Source organism: Telopea speciosissima, chromosome 6 (genome assembly GCF_018873765.1).
Source record: "Telopea speciosissima isolate NSW1024214 ecotype Mountain lineage chromosome 6, Tspe_v1, whole genome shotgun sequence".
Classification (NCBI taxonomy): domain Eukaryota; kingdom Viridiplantae; phylum Streptophyta; class Magnoliopsida; order Proteales; family Proteaceae; genus Telopea; species Telopea speciosissima.
Genome location: NC_057921.1, coordinates 60,311,475 through 60,320,544, shown reverse-complemented (window position 1 = coordinate 60,320,544; position 9,070 = coordinate 60,311,475). Strand labels below are relative to the sequence as shown.

General features: G+C 38.8%; 1 long non-coding RNA gene across 1 annotated transcript; it reads left to right on the top strand.

Moving 5' to 3' along the window:
• The first annotated feature begins 1,410 nt into the window (after positions 1–1,410).
• Positions 1,411–1,765, top strand: LOC122663819. Its single transcript, XR_006333228.1, has 2 exons — positions 1,411–1,443; positions 1,611–1,765. It is a non-coding gene; the product is annotated as an uncharacterized LOC122663819 (long non-coding RNA).
• Positions 1,766–9,070: the final 7,305 nt, after the last annotated feature.

The window sequence follows — 9,070 nt, the reverse complement described above, 5'->3', positions numbered from 1 at the left end:
CCTGAAAAGGTATTAGAGGGAGATATTGAATGTTCATCCTTTGATAATGAAAGTAAGTGGAGACAAGAATCAAGGAAAAAACCTTCCAAAAAGAAGAATCAAAACAAGAGGGGAAATAAAGAAGATAATGTTACAAAAAAGATGTCAAGGGTGAATTGGAAAAATGGACTCCACCAAAGGTTCTTGGATGCCATCGACCAAATAGGTCTTCAAAGTAAGAAATTTCTTTCTTAAGAGTTCAAAGCATCTCACTCATTGTTGTATATAATATTGCTTTTGGATTTGTTTTCACTAATCTTTTTTTTGGGGTGATGTTTTTCTTTTCTAGGGGCTATTCCAAGCAACATACTTGAGGTAATGAATGTCCCTGGATTAACTAGAGAAAATGTTGCCAGCCATTTACAGGTATACTACTCATTGTTATTCCAATTGCAAGATTCATTATGTAACATCAAAAGAATTGCGTGTGTGTGTGTGTGTGTGTGTGTGTGTGTTTGTGTGTGTGAGAGAGAGAGAGAGAGGGAGAGCACCATGAAAGATGCTCTATAACCGCGGTTATTTAAAATCGCGCCCAATTGTGCTTACGGGTGCATATAGTTTTTATAACCATGGTCATTAATAACCATATAACTGTGGTTACTACGATCCAACGTTGTATATATATCTATATAACCACGGTTATTAAAAACCACCACTGAATACCCCAAGACCCTCCCCCCTGCAAAGGTCCCACGTAACAGCGGAAACATATTTAGCGGCGGTTATTAACAACCGCGGTTATATACATATAAATTATAATATGGAAAAGGCTATTTATAATCGCGGTTACGTATAACCACAGCCATATAACTATCTATGATTGCGGATATTATAAACCCTGACAATAGATACATATATAGTTGCGGTTATTTCTAACCAAGGCCATATATAGTTATATTATCTTACTTTTTTTAGTAAAAAATAAAGGATTATCGACCATACTACAATCTCCCCTAGAGAGAGAGAGAATGTGTGTGTTCTTGGGATTCCATTACCACCTTGTCCTTTAGAAAGAAAAAAAAAATCTAATAATAATTAACTTGGAATTTGATATATTTAAAATCCTGTCCATTGCATATATCTGTGAAGCTTTCTATACATAATATGAATTAATGATTTTTTTTTATTGATCTGTATATATATGGTGCAGAAATATCGCAAAATTTTGACACGAACCAAGGAAGCAAGCCGATCGAGTGAACCAAGGGCTCTTAGGTCATTGAGACCTCGTGCAAGAAGGGAGCAATACTTTGCCCGTGGCTCACTTGATCATGGGCCTTCATATGGCATAGATGAGATCAGAAATGGAAAAAGGCCTATAGTAGACACTGGGAAATCTCCTTTTGTTCCTGGAATCACTTCATCTCAAGGGTTAGCTTCTTCTACTGGTTTAATGCCTCAAGGGTTAGTAGCTCCTCTTGGTGGGTTGGTGCCTCAAGGATCAATTTATTCTAGTGCAATATTCGCAAGCACTAATCATTTGCCTCAAATGTTAGCTCCTCCTGATGGGTTAGGGCCTCAAGGATCAATTTTTTCGAGTGGGTTTGCAAGCACTAATCCATTGCCTCAAGGGTTAGCTCCTCCTGGTGGGTTGGGGCCTCAAGGATCAATTTATTCTAGTGGATTCACAAGCATGAATCCATTTTCACCTATCCTCACTAATGTAAGTCAACAACTATCTTTGTTGTCACCACCACCACCACCACCTCCACCACCACAAAAACAACAACAACAACAACAACAAAATGACATAGAGCTAATGAACAACAATTCCTCATTCACAAACTTCTCATTTGAGCAATCATTTGATGAGTTCATGCCAGTAGGTCAATCACCTAATCAGGTAACTCTCTAATGCTCACTTCATTCCAAAAATTATCTTGTGTATTATGAGTGTATAGATTAAGATGGTACCATTTTAAAAGATTGATCTTCATTTGCAGCAAGAAGTTTGTGGAGAAGCAATGGATCTTGACTTCAATATCAATGACTATCAAGTGGACAATGATAATCCACCAGTACAGACTCCGCCATGATTCAGATTCTATTCTTATTAGTTGAAGTTGGCTTCCATAAAGTCCTTTTATGTAGACTGACACTTGAACAAATACATTTATGCTTTGCAAGTAGGACAGAGTAATTGTATTAATTTGTAATTGGCATTTTGGAATATTTGTTTCCTTTCTTGTTTTGTAATTCTTTTTTTATCTTGTAGATCTAGGAAATAAACCCATTGTTTAATCCTAGAATAACTAGTAGATGAACCAGCAATTCTGTCGACCCAATGGATTTCATTGGTCTTTATTTTCATTCATGTGAGACATTAATTGGCATATCTAGCTATGCTTTATAAGACAAAATTTTCCCATTACCATTGCATATAAAAAAAAGATTTGATGCAAAAAGTTACCAGATACTATGGATGGATTAGAATATACAACGAAGAGCAAATCAGACAAGAATTTTTCCCATTTTAATTAATTAAACATGATACAATTTTCTTAGTTTGCAAGACAGCTCAACTTTATGAAGGTTAGGAACGGAGCCAGGTACCCCAGATTCAGGTTACTTCAAACAATGAGATACAATTTCGACGTCTTTTTTAATTTTACTGTTTTTCATTTTAGAAGTTGAGAATAAATTCTTGGCTGCATACATTGTACTTCCTCCTCAGATATTATGTACGACATTGGAGTTTTGGAAGCTGTTATTGTGTTACAAATACATATTATGTGGTTGTTCATATGAACCATTTAAAAGGAATTCGCTCCACTGACCAGCGATATTACACATTGACATTTGAGCTTGTGGGTTGGATCAAGGTTCAGTTAACACTTCAGAGAGTTTTTTTTTTTTTTTTTTTTTTTTTTTTGGTTGACACAACGATTTCAGAAACTGTTAATACTAGTTGTTAGCTCAGCTCGAAACCCTAAGGTTCAGTTAATGTGCTCTGTTTTGCTTTTAATTTTCGGATGAGCTTATTACTACTCTCCCTGAACTATGGATTGTTCCATAAGCCATTATCAGGAGCTGATTTACAGCAGAAACGACATCCAGTATAAATGATCAGACACTAGTTGTCTACTGGCCTATATTATCTCTGGAACTAATTAAACAGAATGTAGAACATCTCAATATTTTTCTTGCTAAATGCTGATTAAACACAAAAACAAAGGAAAACCTCTTAAGAGTCTATCAGCGAAGCAGAAAACTAAAATCTGGTTCGGAGATGGCGTAAGATGAACCTGTTTATAATTTGAAACTAGCAAAAAATATGAAGAATTGTGCTTCCACTGCATCAAAAGAACTTGCAGGAAAACCACCCACACACAAGCATCATGCAATCACTTATGCACTTGGGAATAGTTCAGAAAAAGATATCAAACTTTCAGAACCTATTTCAAATATTCGGACCAAGATTCTGCTTTTTCCCCATTTCTTTTTTCCAATCTCTCCATAGCCTGGATCCTATGTTAGGATTATGGATTTGTTCATAAAATTCCTCCTCTACCACCAACATTAGTAGTACGAAGGTTTCAAATTAAATGGTGGCATTGTTTCATGCTAGATACCCTCACAAAAAAATCCATCCTGAGTTGGTTCAAGCACTATCCAGGCAAGAACCCCAAAGGAATCAATGATGATGTCAAAGACCTTTCTTGCTAAGAAGTCGTCTCTAGACATGGCAAATATTGCAAAAACAATGACAGTCATAATATCGCCAGTAACTTCAAGAAACACTCATGAGAATGGAGAAAGAAGAGGACAAAGATGATGAACCAATTACAAGTGGCAAAAGCACTCATACAGAGCAAATGAAAGACAATGAAGAACCCACCAACTACCCAAAAAGCAATGAAGATGACTACTATAGGATCACATTTTCCTCAGAAGGTTCATTTTGAAAGAAAAAAAAAAAAATGGGCACACACCACCATCATCATTCACACACAAGAACCAAGCTATAACTTAGCACTGCGAGCCATTGCTTTGAAATTTCTGATCAAAACCCATCATCAGACTCAGATGATTCCTCCACCTCGGAAGAGTTTGAACAAGTAGACTACAGTCTGTCTATGAGACTTTATCTCGATGGATCCCACAGAAACAAGATTCTCAAATGAAGTCATCAAAGCCCAAAGAGATTTTCGTCTCTACCATCTCCTCAATCTCAAGCCAACAAAGAAACCCTCAAGGTTTCTAAACAAGCTTCATCAATATCATTAGCACAAAGAGATATCATTAGGAAGTATCCCAGTCAAAAAAAAAAAAAAAAACAAAAAAGCAAAAGAACAAAAGTTTTTTTGCTCGGCAAAGTAGAGGTGGTTGGTAGTAATCAAGGGTCATTAATCTCCCCCTCTTGTTTGTAGTGCCCAAAGTGTCTCTGCCCAAGAGTCCAGTGGACTACTTTTTGCTCCACCAACAAGAGAACCTCGGCTCTTCTATTAGATAGAAGAAGTTTCTCTGAGCAAGCAGTCTCTCTCTCTCTCTCTCTCTCTCTCTCTCTCTCTCTTTCATATCACGAGTACAGCGCTGCCACCTAACCAACTTCCTCCTTCTCCACCTCCTATTGGGCTTCATGATGCAAGACGAGGATTACTTTTTAGCATGTATTTCAGACGAGATATTAAATTACTATTTTACCCTGTCACTTATGGAATTTACTTGGAATGAAAAACTGGACGTGGGTGATGACACCCCTTGAGTTGAGGTGAAGATTTTCTCTATTTTTTTTCTTAAGAAAGGGTTTCTCTAAACAAGCGGCATAGAGGAGCACACCAACGGATTGTAATGGAACAGGTTCTCACAAAGGAGGTCAGCGAAGTCATTTCATATGAGAGAGAAGATGCTAACATAACCTCCCCTAGCGGCTCAGAGAACCTTTTCCCTTTTCTTTTTTCAAAAATCTCCATGACACCTCAAGAATGTCAAAAGGCTTTGTAACCCACTTTTACTTTCCCATGCAAGTAAGAATATTGATTCTAAAAGTGACGGGGTAAATGAATAATGGGAGAGGGATGGGCAAGCAATACAATGGCATCATATACACTAGAGAGGGAGACAGACAGTCGATGGGTGTCGGTTCGTCAATAAGGGCCCCACATTATTAACGAGGAGGGAGGAGGGAGAAACTATGAGGGGGCATATATTGTGCAGGCGCATATCTTTTTCCTATGAATAATTTAAGAGGGAAAAAAAAGGCAAGTGGGCACCAAAATATACGCTCTCTCATATAATCTCTCTCTTCTCTCATCATTAATACCGTGGTCCCCCTGTTGTACACCTCGACACCCATTGAAAGGGGGGTGTCTTCCTCTCTAACATATATGATGTTAATATATGAGACTAGTGAATAAATCCTTCTCCCATAATTTAATAATTCTTTTGAAATTCCAGTTAAATGAAGACAAATTTAAGTGAGGACAAAAAGTAATCTATATCCAATCATCATGAAGCCCAATCAAGAAGACGACGAGGTGGTGGTGGTAGTAACAGAAGCGTTTTCAAAAATCGGAAATCAGATTGGTGAATAAGCCATGACCGGTCCACCAATTCCCCACAATTCTATTTTGTTTCGGCCGATTCGGATCAGAAATGGCATTAACCGATTCGATCGCAGTTCCGTATTTTGAAACCTTGGAGCGTAGGCAAGACCGCCTCTGGTTTAGATCTTAGGGCAAGCAAAAGTAGGTGTTTCTAAAAAACACAACACGAAGCCATTGCGTCGCTCTTGCTTAATGCTTCCCAATGCCAAAGCTTCTTGAACCAACTAAAGTGAGGAATACTAGGATCAAAGCGCTAGCATCCCTTGCTCTCTATTGATTACTCACTGCCGTCTCATCTGAACAAAGAAAGGAATAGAACTAGTGACACACTACCTATCTGTCTCAATTCATTGATCGACAGTAGCAATTGGAAACACAGTTATAGGTATCAATTATAACAATGGTAGTATCTGAAACCGTCGATATGGATACCGATACAATACAGATTGGGCCATACCAAACATAAATTCAAAAAAAAAAAGAGTTATTTTTTACGATACGTCTGAGCTATATCGATATCATATTGATCAACATCGGAAACCAACGATATCGATACACGATACCAATACTTAGAACCATGGTTGGAAAAGAGAAGGAAATGAGCATAGGAGGGTTGTAGGAAAAGGAAGAAGCAATCAAGGTGAAGGTGGAGGAGATGGTAGAGAGCGACGTAACAAGGGATCGCGAAAACAGCATCAATATGAACAAAGGATTATTGTATGGTTTAACGAAGGATGAGTTAGGAATTGGGGCAAACTCAACAACACCGGAGGGTTAGAAAGAGTCCAATGCGAACAAAAGGTTATTGTATGGTTTAATAAAAGATGAGTTAGGAATTGGTTATGATTGATAGCTATGGAAGCAACTTGATTGTGCAACTTGGTTGTAGAAATAACTAATCCACTTATCATTCAGTTAGGTTTACTTGACAAGCTATAAAAGCTCCAAAAGAAGAAGAAGAGACAATTGTTATTTCTTTTAATGCCTCTAACCATACAATTTTGTAGCTATTTTATAGCTTGCTAGGTAACCCTAACTGAATGAGTTATTTCTACAACCAAGTTGCACAACCAAGGATTATTGTATGGTTTATTAAGCTATACAATAATCCTTTGTCTGGACTTTTTCTAACCCTTTCTGCCCTCTTGTCTCGTGGAATTGATCTGGCCGGTGTTGTTGATTCTGCTGATGTCTCTGTTACAGCTTCAATATCTTCAACTCTTCTTTTGCTGCTATGTCCCTCCTTGATTCGCTTATGATCTCCATCCAATAACACTAGAGTTGTGTAGATCGTATCATAAACCTGTCCCCCAAAACAGCCTGACAGAGGATCATCCTCATTGTCCATTCATTGTTCATATATTTAGCCTTTGCGGTTACCCAATTTTGTTGGTCAAGTAAAGTAAAATAGAGCAGACAGGAAGCAGAGAAAGAGGGAGGAAGTTTTACCTCCTCCGGCGCCGGTGCAGCAAGTCTGAAACGTCGTCAGAAGGAAGGGTCGAGGGCGGAGGGCGGAGGGCGGAGGGCGGAGGGCGGAGGGCGGCAGGCGGCTTCACTATGTTGGCCTTGACGTCAAACAGTCGAAGCCGAGCAGTCGGTAGAGAGTAAAATTGAAAAGAGCCCAAAATAGGGATTAAAGGGGCGTGGGGTAATAGTGTAATTTTATTTGCACGGAGAATTCTTTGTTAGCATTATATTGTAAGGAAGTGGTACAAGTTGTACAAGTACTCAAAAAAGGATTTCACAAAAAATAAAAATGAAAACCTCAAGGATGACTACCATGATTAGTCTTGGGCAGAGTTTGCATCTTTATTTGATAATTTTAATTTGCTGAGATGTATTAAGGATTATATGCTGTGTTACGTGAGCAGAGACTTTTAGTATATCCAGCTCACTCTCTAGCAAAGAATGTTGGAAATAAGGGTCTTATTATGTTAGGGACTCTCACCTTAGATGGTTCACCCACCCACCATCTTACGGTTCACAAAACTCTCCTAGAGTTTTTGTATGTTCCAAAATACCCTTCTGGTACCCACTCCGGTCCTCTCTCACCCCACTGCGAATGGGAGGAGGGAAACTGGGTCCTATACAGTATTTCCTTTTTCACAAACAATAGATTCTGGCATTGAAACAGAGGTTTTATTCTAGGGGTGTCAAAAGGGGATCTGGCTCCTGTCCAGCCGTGGCAGGAGCTGGACCGTCCAGCACCCACCTAAGATTCTTACACCTGGACAGGTTTACATCAAACGGTCCTAAATTTGAAAGGAAAGTTTTAACCCATATTCACCCATCTTCCTCTCTCAGCCTCTCCTTTGACGAAACCCGATCCGACTTCAAAACATATTCCATCTTCCTCTCCTGAAAAACCGTTCGTTTCTCTTCATCTTCCCCCATTTTCTACTCATCTTCTCTGGAATCATGGAAACAATTGGTTTATACCCTTTTCCTAAAAGAATTATGTCTCATGAGGAAGAGAATAGAATAAGGTGGAAGTACATCTGGAGTTCTGTTACCAGTCTTGACTGTGATGATGGGTTGTATAATGCTGAACCAGGGAAGAAGCGAGTTAGAGCAAAAGTGGCAGATTTCATGAATTTTGTGGATAGGCATCTTCAGAGAAGAAAGAGACGAGACAGGCGCGAACAGTCCATTTTCTGCAGACAAGAGAGAGAGAGCGCTCTAGCCATGGCGTCAAGGGTTCCGATCTGCTTCTGCATTTTTGTTTTCTGTCTTTTCATTTCGTTTCATAGATTAGTCTCTGCTGCCGAAGAAGAAGGCAACGCTGGGGAGTTTATGGTCACCCTTGATAACTCCAACTTCACTGATGTTGTTAACAAGCACAACTTCGTTGTCGTTGAGTTCTATGCTCCATGGTATTGCTTCTTGTTCTTTTCGTTATTTTGTTCTGCGATGCTGATCGAATTGATGTATCTGATCGGTCTTTCCGTCTCAAATGTGGTAGCTCCTGTGATTTAGATCACATTAATGCTTGGATATGTACTGCTATTACTTGTTTGGTTCACCAGCTCTCTCTCGATTTCTGTGAAACAGTTCCTTAAGTTGCCACACTGCCTCTTTACTTCTGAATATCTGGTTAAGTTAGAATTGGTCGGAAATTTTGTACTCAATGTTCCTTCCTTCTTACATCTATTTATCAAGACTCATTATCTTCTATTTTGAGTTACTTTTATTGATGTTATCTCAGTGGAACTACTCTTTTTAAGCTGTACAGCACTTGGAGAAGATGAGTGGAATATAGAAAACGAGAGAGAAGAATACCTGGTTAGCCTCGCCATCGCCGAAATCAACTTTGAAGAAGATGAGTGGTATATAGGGGAAGATGAAGAGAAACGAACGGTTTTTCAAGAGAGGAAGATGGAATATGTTCAGTAGTCGGGTCGGGTTTCGTCAAAGGAGAGGGTGAGAGAGAAAGATGGGTGAATATGGGTTAAAACTTTCCTTTCAAATTTAGGACCGTTTGATGA